This window comes from Hypanus sabinus, chromosome 1 (assembly GCF_030144855.1).
Source record: "Hypanus sabinus isolate sHypSab1 chromosome 1, sHypSab1.hap1, whole genome shotgun sequence".
NCBI classification, from domain to species: domain Eukaryota; kingdom Metazoa; phylum Chordata; class Chondrichthyes; order Myliobatiformes; family Dasyatidae; genus Hypanus; species Hypanus sabinus.
In genome coordinates this window covers 194,826,815-194,842,434 of record NC_082706.1, presented here as the reverse complement: position 1 = coordinate 194,842,434, position 15,620 = coordinate 194,826,815, and positions in this window count along the sequence as shown.

Below are 15,620 nucleotides of genomic sequence, written 5' to 3'. Positions count from 1 at the left end.
GAGAAACACCCATTCACTGCTACCCTTTGCTTTCTATCTGCCAACCAGTTTTCTATCCATGTTGAAACCCTGCCCCCAATGCCATGAGCTCTGATTTTACTCACCAATCTCCTATGTGGCACCTTATCGAATGCCTTCTGAAAATCTAGGTTCACAACATCCACTGGCGTACCCTCATCTAACATCCCTGTTACACCCTCAAAAAACTCCAACAGATTAGTCAAGCATGATTTGCCCTTGATAAATCCATGCTGGCTCGGCCTAATTCTACTACTGCCATCAAGATGTGCCACTATTTCTTCCTTAATAATGGACTCAAGCATCTTCCCCACGACTGACGTTAGGCTAACAGGGCAATAGTTCTCTGCTTTCTCCTTCCCTCCCTTCTTGAAAAGTGGGTTAACATTAGCCACTCTCCAATCCTCGGGAATTGATCCTGAATCTAAGGAACATTGGAAAATGATTACCAATGCATCCGCAATTTCCTGAGCCACCTCTTTTAGAACCCTCGGATGCAGACCATCTGGACCCGGGGATTTATTAGCCTTCAGTCCTATCAGTCTACTCATCACAGTTTCTTTCCTAATGTCAATCTGTCTCAATTCCTCTGATATCTTATGACCCTGGCTCATCCATACATCTGGGAGATTGCTTGTGTCCTCCCTGGTGAAGACAGATCTAAAGTACGCATTAAATTCTGTTGCCATTTCCCTGTTTCCCATAACAATTTCTCCCAATTCATTCTTCAAGGGGCCAACATTGTTCTTAACTATCTTCTTTCTCTTCACATAGCTAAAAAAGCTTTTGCTATCCCCTTTTATATTCCTGGCTAGACTGAGCTCATACCTGATTTTTTCTCTCCGTATTGCTTTTTTAGTCAAGATCTGCTGTTCCTTAAAACTTTCCCAATCATCTGTATTCCCACTCATCTCAGCCCTGTCATACATCTTTTTCTTTAATGCTATACAATCTCTGACTTCCTTTGTCAACCACTGTAGCCCCTTCCCCCTCTTTGAATCCTTCCTTCTCATTGGAATGAACTGCTTTTGCATCTTTTGTATTATCCCCAAGAATATCTGCCACTGCTGATCCACTGTCTTTCCTGCCAGGGCATCCGCCCATTTAACTTTGGCCAGCTCTTCCCTCATGGCTCCGTAGTCTCCTTTATTTAATTGCAACACTGACACCTCTGATCTGCCCTTATCCCTCTCAAATTGTAGATAAAAACTTATCATGTTATGATCATTACTTCCTAATGGCTCCTTTACTTCAAGATCACTTATCAATTCCTGTTCGTTACACATCACCAAGTCCAAAATAGCCTCGTTCCTGGTTGGCTCAAGCACAAGCTGTTCCAAAAATACATCCCTTAGACACTCCACAAACTCCCTATCCTGGGGTCCAGCACCTACCTGATTCTCCCAGTTCACCTGCATGTTGAAATCTCCCATAACGACTGCATTACCTTTAGCACATGCCAATGTTAACTCCCTAATCAACTTGTACCCAATATCCACGCTACTGTTTGGGAGCCTGTACACAACACCCATTAGGGTCTTTCTACCCTTACTGTTCCTCAGCTCAATCCACACAGACTCTACTTCCCCTGTTCCCAAGTCACCTCTTGCTAAGGACTGAATCTCATTCCTCACCAACAGGGCAACCCCACCCCCTCTTCCCATATTTCTGTCTCTACGATAGCTCGTATACCCTGGTACACTCAATTCCCAGGCCTGATCCCCTTGCAGCCATGTCTCCATTATCCCAACAATATCGTAGTTCCCTATTTTCTTCTGAGCTTCAAGCTCATCTGTCTTATTTCTGACACTACGCACATTCAAGTATAGAATTCTTAGCCCATTCCTTCTCTCTTTGCTTAAAACACTGTCTATTGTACCTAACCCAGCTCCTTGAACTTCCATCGGGCTAATTGCACCTTGAATTTTGATGACCTTCTCAAGATCACCCAAACCTTCTACACATTTAACCCCATGCTCCTTCTGACCAACCCTCTGTACATGTAACTTTTCCAACACATGTTCTGTCTCACCTTTCTCCTTTACACAATTAATATTTGGGAAACATGTATTCCCCACCTATCCCTTATCCTTCATCATATCATCTTCTCTCGTAATCTGGAATTTACGACGGGTCTCAATAATGTAGGGAATGCTGCATCGGGGGCACTGGACATTAGAGAGAACCCCAAAAGATTCAAAAGCAAATTGTTGTTTCACCTGGAAGGACTACTTGGAGTCCCGAATGGAGGAGGTGACTGGGCAAGTGTGGCACTTGGGCCGTTTGCGGGGATAATTACTGGGAGGGAGATCAGTAGGAAGGGATGAATGGACAAGGGAGTCGTGGAGGGAGCGATCCTTGTGGAAGGCTGCCACCAAGAAGTTCTGCTTTTAGTGGATGGTGCATAGGTGCACAAATGAGCGGAGCCAATTTACGATGGGTCTCACCCATGTAGAGGAGACCGGATCAGGAGCATTAGAATATAGTTCAGTACTGTGGTTCTCTGTCACTTTTTTGAGGGCAATTACAGTTGGGACTTCCCAGCAATGGACACAAGATCAAAGGTAAATTAAAAGCTAAATTGCCTATTAAAGCAATGACTGCAAATAAAACATACACAGTGTAAAAGTACATAGTGCAGGTACACTTTGCAGAATGAATCTCCCTTCTAGGGAATGAAAACCTGTTCTAATATCAGGTTTCAGGTTACTTGAACATTTGTTCAGTGACTTCAAGATTAATGTGACATGTGGAGAAAATAAAATTGTAATGGCTCTTATTTCCCTTTGAGACAGTGTGTTAACATTCCATAATCCATTATTAAGTGTCTACATTAATTTTAATGCTGCTGTAAAGTCTCACAACTCCAAAAATTAATCATATAAGTTAAATCTAATTATTTATTAATTCCATAATATAGATTAAATTAAATATCCTTTCAGGCAAAATAAGTAGTTGTCTCAAATGACACTATAATCATATGCCGTTGCCTGGTTGAGAAGGGTATCGTGTGGTGTGGCCTATTATTTCGATTAACTTCATACTACTTAATTAAGTAAGCTCAAAATATTTTTATTACTCTTTATGATATAGTACAGAATAGACCCTCCTGGCCCTTCGAGCCATGCTGCCTAGCAATTCCTGGATTTAAACCTAGCTTAATCATGGGAAACCAACTGGTATGTCTTTGGATTGTGAGAGGAAACTGGAGCACCCAGAGAAAACCACTGCAGTCACAGGGAGAATGTTCAAATTCCTTACAGGCAGTGGCAGGAATTGAACCGGGGTAACCTGTGGAGCTTTTTACTGCCGAACAGTTTCAGCCGGAAAAGTAGACTTCTTTTTTCCATACATGCTGACTGGCCGGCTGAGTTCCTTCAGCATTTTGTGTGTGTTAGTTATGGTATTTGTCCTTTGTGTCTGATGATGACAGGAAAACCGGTGTGGGAGAGTTTTTAAAGTGGAAAAGCCTTTGCACTGGGGCAGTTGCACTCTCTCGACCTCAGAATTCTGTGTCCAGTGGTACAAATAAGTGTCAGAAGTTGTTTTTTTTTGGTTTTGGTGAATGACCGTGACATCTTCATACCTTGTCACAAGCTTCACTATCCATGGAGCTTTACAATTCTGCCTTCCTGGCAGTAGGATCTCACTGTCGATCTCATCCGCCCAGACGGCCAGAGTTGACTTTGCATGCTAGGACACTCATGTCCCCCTCTCCCTGGGGTATGAGGCTGCCGGCTACCCTCACCCAGTTTAGTCCACCTGTCGAAGCAGTGTGGCCACTGTTGCATGCAAACAGCTAGTTGGAGCCACCAATGAGAGCTGAGCAACTGGTGGGGACCAAACATGAGCAAGCTGCCCTGGAATAGGCACAACAAGAGCTATCACCAGAGGTTCCTCATGCACCCCAGTAACAATTATAATGTTAATTTAAGGATGTTTATTCTGCTATGTTCCAGTTAGGACTTTTTGGGGTTAGTTTAGTGGCCAGTTTTTAAAAAGCACATCAATATGTCTTGACGCGACATGGTAGTGTAGTGCTTAGCAGAAGGCTTTATAGTACCAGTGATTTGAGCTCAATTCCAGCTGTAGGGTGTTTGTATGTTCTCTCCGTGACCACATGGGTTTCGCTTGGGTGCTCTGGTTCCTTCCATTGTCGAAAGATGTACCAACTGGTAGGTTGATTGGTCATTATAAATTGTCCCGTGATTAGGCTAGTGTTAAATGAAGGGGGGGGATTGCTGGGCGGTGAACTCGAGGTGCTGGAAGGGCCGATTCCACTTTAATCTCAGTAAACTAAAACAATTAAAAAACAGTTTAGCTGAGGTCAAGATAACGCTTGTGAAAGGTAAATGGTTTGGGCACTCTAAGCAAACAGCAAATCATGGAGACACATAATACAAGACATATCTTGTATCCAATGTGCATGATCCAAACACATCTGTAACACTCAGAGAGAACGTAAGTTGAAGGAGCAAGTTGATGGCTGCTCACGACTTGCTCCCCCTATGGCCACAGCATGAAATGGATGGTACACCTGAAGACTGGAGAAACCTGGGCTGGCTTAAACAGAAAGGCCCAGGGAAAAATTGTTTTTGTTAAATTCAATTTGAAGTATTTTCTTCAGGGCTAATTCCCAATGGACATTATGAAACACTGGTTCAGAGAACCTATTGGTTTGCTCTTTCATCCAGTGTTAAATTCGCAGCAAAGTTATGATGAAATTCTAAATTTCCATTCTGGCTGCAACCTGACATACATTAGGTAAGATGGAGAGGATTCTGTATTTTGAGCACAGTCTATGCAGCAAATTCCAAGATCCACTCCCTAAAATGAATCATTAGTCTTGCTAGAAATATAAAAAATAATAAAAAGTAATTGTATAATTGAACAATAGTGTTAAAACATGATTTAAGAAAGTACATTACAACCTGAACAATTAACATCAAAATATTTATAAACACAATGAAGTATGTAGATGCTAGAAATCCAAAGCAACACATACAAAATGCTAGAAATTTTAGCAGGTCAGGCAGCCTGTATGGAAGAGAGTTCTGAAGAAGGGTCTTGGCCCCAAATGTCAACTAGTTACTCTTTTCCATCGATGCTGCCTGACCTGCTGAGGTCCTCCAGCACTTTGTGTTTGTTGCTTTGGATGTGTCAGTCTCTTGTTTTCAGGGTAATTCTGACTTCCAGACTTGGTCACATGGAAGGCTTAAGGAGCAATGGCTGAAACTTGTTTTTTTTTCATTCAGAAGCCTGCAAAATTTGAGTCATTGCTTCCCATATACCTTATCAACCAAGAAATGGAAAGGCCTCTGCAAATATGACACACAACTGTATATTTAAAGACAACACGAGTGAATCTGCAGATGCTGGAAATAAATAAAAAACACAAAATGCTGGCAGAACTCAGCAGGCCAGACAGCATCTATGGGAGGAGGTAATAATGACTTTTTGGGCCGAAACCCTTCATCAGGAGTGAAGTAACATGGGATGGTCGAGGGGGGGATAAGAAGTGGGGGGAGGGATAAAGTAGAGAGCTGGGAAGTGATAGGCTGGAGGGAAATGGGCTAGGGGGAAGGTGGAGAATTATGGGAAATAAAAGAGAAAGAAAGGTAAGGCTGGGGGGAGAGATTATAGTGAGGGGGGAAAAGAGAGAGAAAGAGAACCAGACTAAAATTATAGATTGGGGTAAGGGGGGGGGGGCAGGGGTATCAATGGAGGTCAGTGTGTTGAATGTTCATTCCAGCAGGTAGGAGGCTACCTAGGTGGGAGATAAGGTATTGCTCCATCGACCTGCGTGTGGCCTCATCTTGATGGTAGAGGAGGCCATGGACAGACATGGAGTGGGAGTGGTCTGTGCAATTGAAGTGTGTGGCCACAGGGAGATCCCACCACTGCTGGAGGACCGAGCGCCGGTGTTCGGTGAAACAGTCTCCCAGTCTGCAGCGGGTCTCTCCAATGTATAAATGGCCACATCGGGAGCACTGGATACAGTATATCACCCCAGTTGACTCGCAGGTGAAGTGGTGCCTCACCTGAATGGACTGTCTAGGGCCTGGGATGGTGGTGAGTGAAGAAGTGTGGGGGCAGGTGTAGCACTTCTTCCATTTGCAGGAATGAGTGCCCGGAGGGAGGTCGGTGGGGAGGGATGGGGGGGATGAATGGACAAGGGAGTCGCGTAGGGAGCGATCCCTGCGGAAAGCCGAGAGTGGGGGGTAGGGGAAGATGTGGCTGGTGGTGGGATCACGTAGGAGGTGGCGGAAGTTACGGAGGATTATGCGTTGGATCTGTAGGCTGGTAGGGTGATAGGTGAGGACCAGGGGGACTCTATCCCTGGTGGGCTGGCGGGGGGATGAGGTAAGGGCAGAGGTGCCTGAAATATGGGAGACGCGATGGAGGGCAGAGTTGATAGTGGACGAAGGGAAGCCCCTTTCTTTAAAAAAGGAAGACATCTCCTTTGTCCTAGAATGAAAGGCCTCATCCTGAGAGCAGATGCGGCGGAGGCGGAGGAATTGAGAGAAAGGGATAGCATTTTTGCAGGAGATAGGGTGGGAGGAGGAATAGTCTAGGTAGCTGTGGGAGTTAGTAGGTTTGTGGCAGACAAAATATTCAAAGAGTCTCTTTTGAGAGGGACTGAGCTAATTTTAACTCTATGAAAATAATTGATTTCCAGTCCAAATTATTTCTTTATCGTCATCTTTATCCAACCTGCTGACTTATGAAATTCACCACTATTACTTTGTAAGTTCTACATTCATAATATTGTTAGCACTGCGTGCAAATGCAAAGTTATGTTTCACTTGTCAATGATTTTAATAGTTTTGCAGAAAATTATCGTCTGTGCTTAATGCTTTATTTCAGTGATGGCTCGATCGAATTGTTGGTGAATAAAACATCAATTAAACTAATTGTCTGTAAGGATGCAATTAACTGCAGCTGCATGGAAAATTGTTAATGTTTATGTGGCAAACAGTACTGATGTTCACATTCATACTTGGGCCAGGTGTTGGTTTATGTTCAAGGAATAAAATCAGCACAAGGAAATCTATTATTCATTAAAAAGTAAATATTTGGATTTTCATGCCTTTCTGGTGCATTAAAGACATTCTGTAAAGTATCATCAATCCCATTGATATCTCAATCCATGCCGACCACTATTGTCACAAGGAAGCTAGACTTAGGTTGGAAGAATACATCTTAAATTCCGATTGGTTGGCCTCCACCCTGATGGCATGAAAATCGATTTTTCAAACTTCTGGTAATGGCCCACCACCCTCACCCTTCACCATTCCCCATCTCCTTTTCTCTCTCTCAACTTATCTCCTTGCCTGCCCATTGCCTCCTTCTAGTGCTCTTTCCCCACTTTTCTTTCTTCCACGGCATTCTGTCCTTTCCTATTAGATTTCCCCTTCTCCAGCCCTGTATTTCTTTCACTAATCAACTTCCCAGCTCTTTACTTCACCCCTTGCCCCCTTGGCTTCACCTATCACCTTGTGGTTTTCCGTCCCCTCTCCCCCACCTTTTAACTCTACTCCTCATCTTTCTTTTCTGCAGTCCTGCTGAAGGGTCTCATCCCAAAATGTTGACTGTACCTTTTTCCATTGATGCTGCCTGACATGCTGAATTCCTCCAGCATTTTGTGTGTACTGTGTGAATTTCCAGCAACTGCAGATCTTCTCTTGTTTATGACCAAATCCAATGTAAATGGGATTGGACATTTTTTTGTAAGTTCATACTTAGTAGGTGTGCAATTTGCATCACCGATTTAATTATTCAAATAATCTTCATTAAACTCAGATTATATTGGTGTCTTGGCTTGCATTGCAGGTATCTTCATTGATTGAAATAGGAGGACTACACTGTAAACTGACACGTTGTTTTCTTTTGCCTTATTGATACTGATAACTTTTGAGGAATAAGACTTGGAGCAACTGAATTATAGATTGAATATTTTGTAAATGTAGATACTAGTTCATGAATAAATTACATATTTTTTGTCTTTTGGTTTAGGTCTACATGTAATATATTGTCAATTATTAAATTGGTTGACGTATCCTACAGCAAAATGAAGCCACAGGAGGAATTCAGTGGGTTGAGCAGCATCCGTGAGGTTTGTGCTGGGGCGGAAGGAACTGTTGATGCTTCCGGCCATGACCTGTATCAGGATGTGTAGTATCAGAATGTATCATATATTTTGAGCCACAATTATGTAAATAACCCTGCTCCATCATGGGCACTAGCTTCCATAACATCCAGGATATCTTCAAGGAGCAGTGCCTCAAAAAGGTGGGGTCAATCATTAAGGACCCCATCACCCAGGACATATCTTGTTCTCTTTGCTACCATCAGGAAGAAGGTACAGGAGCCTGAAGGCACACACTCAATGATTCAAAAACATCTTCTTCCCCTCTACCATCCAATTTCCGAATGGACATTAAACCCATGAACATTATCTTATTATTTTTTAAATTCTATTCTTGCACTGCTTATTATATAGATACATATATGAGTGTGAGTGTGTGTGTATACATATATAAATAATAACTGTAATTCATATTCTTTTTTATTGTTATGTATTGCATTGTACTTCTGCTGACAAGTCAACAAATTGCATGACATATGCTGGTGATATACTTTACTTTATTGTCACCAAACAATTGATACTAGAGCGTACAATCATCACAACGATATTTGATTCTGCGCTTCGTGCTCCCTGAAGTACAAATCGAAGTAAATATAATAAAAAATTTAAATTATAAATCATAATTAGAAAATAGAAAAGGGAATATAAGGTAGTGCAAGTCACGTCCAGATATTTGGAAGCTACGGCCCAGATCCTGGTCAGGATCCATTCAGCAGTCTTATCATAGTTGGAAAGAAGCTGTTCTTAAATCTGGCCGTATGAATCTTCAAGCTCCTGAACCTTCTCCCGGAGGGAAGAGGGACAAAAAGTGTGTTGGCTGGGTGTGTCATATCCTTGATTATCTTGGCAGCACTGCTCTGAGAGCGTGCGGTGTAAAGTGAATCCAAGGATGGAAGATTGGTTTGTGTGATGTGCTGGGCTATGTTCACGATCTTCTGCAGCTTCTTCCCGTCTTGGACAGGACAACTTCCATACCAGGTTGTGATGCACCCAAGAAGAATGCTTTCTACGGTGCATCTATAAAAATTAGTGAGGGTTTTAGGGGACAGGACAAATTTCTTCAGCTTTCTCAGGAAGTAAAGGCGCTGGTGGGCGTTCTTGGTAGTGGACTCTGCTTGGTTCGACCAAGTCAGATCACTTGTGATATTCACCCCAAGGAACTTAAAGCCTTTGACCTGTTCCACCTGCGCACCACCAATGTAAATGGGGACATGCCGTCTGCTACTCCTTCTAAAGTCAACAACCAATTCCTTCGTCTCGCTGATGTTGTAGGATAGGTTATTGTCTTCACACCATGCCACCAGGTTCTTAATTTCCTCTCTGTACTCAGACTCACCATTACCCAAGATACGGCCTACAATTGTGGTGTCATCAGCAGACTTAAATATTGCGTTCGATGGAAATTTGGCTACACAATCTAGAACCTGATTCTGAAAACACTTGGTGAACTTTGCATCAAAGTTGCTATAGCTGATCTATCCTGATGAAGGGTCTCAGCCCAAGACATTGGCATTTTATTGCTTTCCATAGATGCTGCTGGCTACGTTACGTGGGTTTTGACCACAGGGGGAAAAATGGTGTTACGAAGCCCCATAACTGGGTCACTTACCCTCAAAGATAGACAGGTCTGTTGAAGTGTGATGGTACTATTTTTAAAAGTATTTATTTGATAAAGGGGCACAAAAATAAGATTAATGCAAGCATACAGATAATATATGTCATCAATGCTAATTCTAAAGCACGGGTATAATAATAACCAATAAGAAATAGCTCTATCGTTGTCTAGGGGATAATGTATTGTTCGATGGAAATATAACAGTCACTGTTAGTTCGTTCACGCTGCAGCATTTTGGGTTTAAGAGAGAGGAGGTTTAAAACTTGCCCAGGTCTTTTACGATGCCAATCCTTGGAGTCAGGGGAGTGACTTTCCCCGTTGTTAGCTAAAAGCCGTTTTCCGTGGTTCCAGCCACCAGTCCCAGGCAACGGAACTGAACGCACGTGGCCTCCTTCGAATGGCTTCCTGCTATTACGTGGTCGCTTAACGTTTCTTCTGGTGCGTCTGAAGGGCTGTTCCTACAGACCCTCTTTTATCCTGACTTGCAGGGTCGTAGATGTCCATCAGGTTGGGGGTGATGCAATCTCTCCCTCAACCAGCCCACTTTGCCTGAGGGTGTTCACGTAGCATAGTCTGCAATCCACAAATTCGCCTTCCAGAGACAATGGCCATGTCCCGTAGCTTTACATCGCCGGGGAGACGAGACATTCCGCACATCTCTCTCTCATTTCCTGGGCCCCCTGACCCAACCCAACAGTGATCTTGCGATTCTTACAAAGGAGGGGGCTACCCCGCACCCTTTGGCCCCTCAGAGCTGTGGTACGTTCGTAACAATGGCTGGAATCACTTAGCACTTTTGTACAAGCATGCAACTATATTTGTGCTCTCTGGTGGAGATCTTCTCATAAATATTGGCAGCTTCCTTTTTGCTATTTTTGCTATAAGGTGCTTCAAAAATCAAACTTAAATTAGCAAATATAGCAAAAGGAAAGCTGCCAATATTTACAAGAAGATTTCTAACAGATAGCTGAAGGATGGTTGTAGTTGGAAGTTGAATGTTCAAGGTTAAGTGTTGTACCTGAGGGATAGGAAGGTAGGTAGATGGGGTGGTGTGGCTCTGCTGGTAAAGAATGGCATCAGATCAGTAGAAAGATGTTACATAGGATCAGAAGATGTTGAATCCTTGTGGGCTGGGTTCAGAAACCACAAGAGTAAAATACCTTGTTGGGAGTTATATATAGGCCTCCTAGCAGTAGCTGGGATGAAGACCACAGGTTACAACAGGAAATAGAGAGGCGTGCCAAAAGGCCAATATTATGATAGTCATGGGATATTTCAACATGCATGTCAATTGGGAAAATCAGGATGGACATGGATCTCAAGAGAGTGAGTTTGTTGAGATAGATTTTTAGAGCAGTCTGTTTTTGAGCCTACTAGGGAATCAGCTATACTGGATTTAGTGTTATGTAATGAACCAGAAGCAAAATAGTACAAATGTGACTGACAAGGGAAGTCAAAGCTAATGTAAAAGCAAAAGCGAGGGCCTACAACAAAGCAAGAATGAGCAGGAAGATAAAGGAATGGGAAGCTTTTAAAAACCTACAGAGAGCAACTAAAAAAATCATTAGGAGGAGAAAGATGAATACAATACCAAAGTGGAAACTAAAAGCTTTTTCAAGTATATAAAAAATAAAAGAGATGAGTGTGGGTATAGGACTACTAGAAAGTAAGGCTGGAGAAATAATAATGTGGGTAAGGAGATGGCAGATGAAATAAATGAGTATTCTTCCTCAGTCCTCATTGTGGAAGACACTAGCAGTGTGCCGGATGTTGTATTGTGTGATGGAAGAGAAGTGAGTGCAGTTACCATTACAAGTAAAAGTGCTCAAAAAGCTGAAAGACCTAAAGTCACCTGAACCAGATAAGCTGCACTCTAAGGTTCTGAAAGAGGTAGTGGTAGAGATTGTGGAGGCATTAGCAATGATCTTTCAAAAATTATTGGAACAGAGGACTAGAAGATTTCAAATGTCACTCCACTCTTTAAGAAAGGAGGAAGGCAGCAGAAAGGAAATTATGGACCAGTTAGCAGTTGAGATCAGTGGCTGGGAAGATGTTGGAGTCAATTGTTAAGGATGAGGTTATGGAGTACTTAGTGACACAGGACAAAAGAGGAAAAAAGTCAGCATGGTTTCCTTAAAGGAATATCTTGCCTGACAACGCTGTTGAAATTCTTTGAGAAGATTACAAGGAGGATAGATAAAGGGGATGTAATGAATGTTGTATATTTGGACTTTCAGAAGGCTTTTGACAATATGCCATACATGAGGCTGCTTACCAAGTTAAGGACTCATGGTATTACAGGAAAGTTACTAGTATGGTTAGAGCATTGGCTGATTGGTAGGAGAGAACTAGTGGGAACAAAAGGATCCTTGTCTGGTTACCTACCAGTGACTAGTGGTGTTCTGCAGGTGTCAGTGTTGGGGCCACTTTTTTTTATGCTGTATATCAATGATTTAGAAGATGGAATAGATGACTTTTTTGCTAAGTTTGCAGATGATGTGTGTGACGAGATCTGAAGAATTATTCTAATGTGGATTGTTCCTTTAAACAAGAGAGAGAGGAAGCGAACAGCTTGTGTGCTAGTTCAGCAGCAGAGAGAGAGAAAGTCTGTGAGTTGCCTTGGAAACTGAAAGGCGGAGCCATATGATGGACAGCTCCTGTTCAGCACTTGGAGATATATGCTAGGTCAGTTGACTTTTTAATCAGACACACAAGAGACACACAACACAACCGAGGCAAGGAGGACACTGGGGGTTTTATGTGCCCACGACAAGCGTGGGGTTTTGCTCACAGTGTGGACAAAGGAGTGACCGGTGGAACGCTATCGGTGTGTTTAACCCCGGCCTGGGTAGATAGAGTTACCGTGGAAATGTTCCCCTTTCTGTGGTCACAAGTTGGTGACTTTAATTAAGTTTCAGGAGCAAAAAAAGACGACGTGGAGGATCGACATCGGCATCTGCATCTGAGGACAAACCAACGCTCTCTCTCTCTCTCTCTAGCTCGACTCAAATCAAATTCCAGAAATGAACTGATTATTTACCATACCACCGTAAGACTGCTTCACCTAATCACCTGAGCTGGGGAAGCTTGGGAGCCTTATTTACTCACCTATATATATGCATATACTTTGCTAAGCTGTTTACTTTATCTCATTTTATATTACTTTATTCATGTAGTTACTAATAAAATAGAGTTTATAATGGGAGAGATCAGACTCCAGGTGTGTCCATTTCTGCTGGTTCTTTTTAACCCATTACCAGGTACATAACATGTGAACATTGGTTGGAGGGGCAGGTAGCGTTGAGGAAATAGGCAGGCTGCAGAAGGTCTTAAACAGATTAGGAGAATGGGCAAGAACGTAGCATATGAAGTACAATGTTGGAAAATGCATCGCCATGCACTTTGGTAGTCGCATTAAACATGCAGACTATTTGCTAAAGGGGGAGAAAATCCAAAAATGTGAGATGCAAAGGAGCTTGGAAGCCTAAAGGTTAACTAGCAGGTTAAGTCGGTGGTGAGGAAGGCAAATGGAAAGTTAGCATTCATTTCAAGTTGTCTAGAATACAAGAGTAAGGATGTGATGCTGAGGCTTTATGAGGCACTGGTCAGACCTCATCTTGAGTACTGTGAACAGTTTTATGCCACTGATCTTAGAAAAGATGGGCTGGCATTGGCGATGGTCCACAAGACGTTCACAAGGATGATTCCATAAAGGAAAGTACTGTCATACAAGGAATGTTTGATGGCTCTGGGCCTGTACTCACTGAAATTTAGAAGGATGCCGGAGGGGATCTCATTGTAATCTTTCGAAAGTTGAAAGGCCTAGACCGAGTAGATGTAGAAATGATGTTTCCCGTGGTGGGGAAGTCTAGGACAAGAGGACACTACCTCAGGATACAGGAGTGTCCATTTAAAACAGAAATGTGGAAAAATGTTTTTAGCCAGAGAGCGGTGAATTTGTAGAATTTGTTATCACAGTCAGCTGTGGAGGACAGGTTATAGGGTGTAAAGGCTGAAATTGATAGGTTCTATCTAGATTGGACACACCATCAAAGGTTATGGGGACAAGGCTGGGAGATGGGGTTGAGGAGGGGAAAAAAGTATCAGCCATGATAGAATACCATAGCAGACTCAATGGGCCAAATGGCCCATCTACTCCTACGTCTTATATTTAATATCTACAATTGCTCCGTAGAGGTATATTGGAAGAATCTGATTCCCTGTTTTTCTCATATGCAATGAAGTAAGGAGTGTGGAATAGTCGACCCAGAGGGATTTTATCTGAGCAACACACACAAAATGCTGGAGAATCTCAGCAGGCCAAACAGTATTTATGGAAAAGAGTACAGTCGACGTTTCGGCCCAAAGTGTCCCTCTTTTCCATAGATGCTGCTTGGCCTGCTGAGTTCCTCCTGCATTTTGCATGTGTGTTGCTCGGATTTCCAGCCTGTGCAGATTTTTTTTAGTGATGGGGTTTTCTCAGGCTTACTGATCATAGCTGATGAAAGAAGAGTATTTGTTTACTGAATGGAGATAACTTCTTCTCAAAGAAAAGGTATTCCCCAAGTCATGTTATTCAATGAAAGCTTAGTAATTGAGATTGTCAGGAAAGATATGCACATTGAGATTGCTGCATGTTGTTCTGCTATAGGTCTGAGTATGGTATGAAAATAACTCAGTTTCCACTTAGGTAAACTTAATTATTCTTGCTCACCTCTGTAGGAATGACTCTCCTGACTTTTGGGGAGTTTGGATGGCTCATCCTACACTGCTGTGAGTCAAAGAGTTGCAGCAGCAATTTTGCCATTGCTTAAGCTGAGTCGCTCACTCTGAGGGAATTCTTGTTCAAAAAAATTCACGGTGATGAGCAGAGAGGGGACAAAGGATGCACTTGTGCTTTGATGCCCTGTACCTGGCCAAACACATCAATCATCAGGGAGCTTCAGATTCACCAAAATGTTTTAAATTTCACAGACATTTGCAGCCATCGGAAAAAAATTACGGGATCCCTAGATCCCACACCACCAAGTGTAGGAACAGTTATTACCCTTCAACTATAATGTTCCTGAACTAGTGTGCTCAACTTCACTCACCTTAACAGTGAACTTATTCCACAACCTACGGACTTACTTTCAGGGATTCTACAACTCATGTTCTCGGTGTATATGTTTGTATGTCTATATTTCTATATTTATCTGTTTACTCAGCTTGTCGTTTGCATATGTCAGACTTTGTGGGTAGTTTTTCATTGAGTCTATAGTATTTCTCAGTTCTCTGTTTATTGCTTATTTATTATTCTTATTTTTTCTTTGTTTTTGTATTTGCACACTTTGTTGTCTTTTGCCCAGTGATTTAATACCCAAGTTGGGGCAATCTTTTGTTGATTCTATTATTCTATTATGGACTTTTTGAGTATGCTTATTAGAAAATGAACCTCATGTGTATATGGTGACATAAACACAGTTTGATAATCAAATTACTTTGAATTTCAGACTTCAAAAATTTTCAGACTAGCGTCATAGCCTGCTGCTCAAGTGTGTCATGGTAATTGAGAGATTAATATCTAGCTGTTTTCCTTGCTGGTGAAACAGACCTCAATAAGCATAGAGACAAGGTGCTCAGTTCACAATGGAAGATGTTATGATTAAAGTACGTGTGGTGATGCTTTGTCAAACGGAGTTTCATGACAGCTGTCAGAAGAGAAATGTGATATCCAGTTCTAGTTCAGCACGGACCAGAAGAGCTGAGATGGCCTGTTTCTGTGCTGTAATTGTGATATGGTTATATTGTAGTGGTGTGCTACACACAGCGCTGAAATAACGACACGTAGTCGATGAG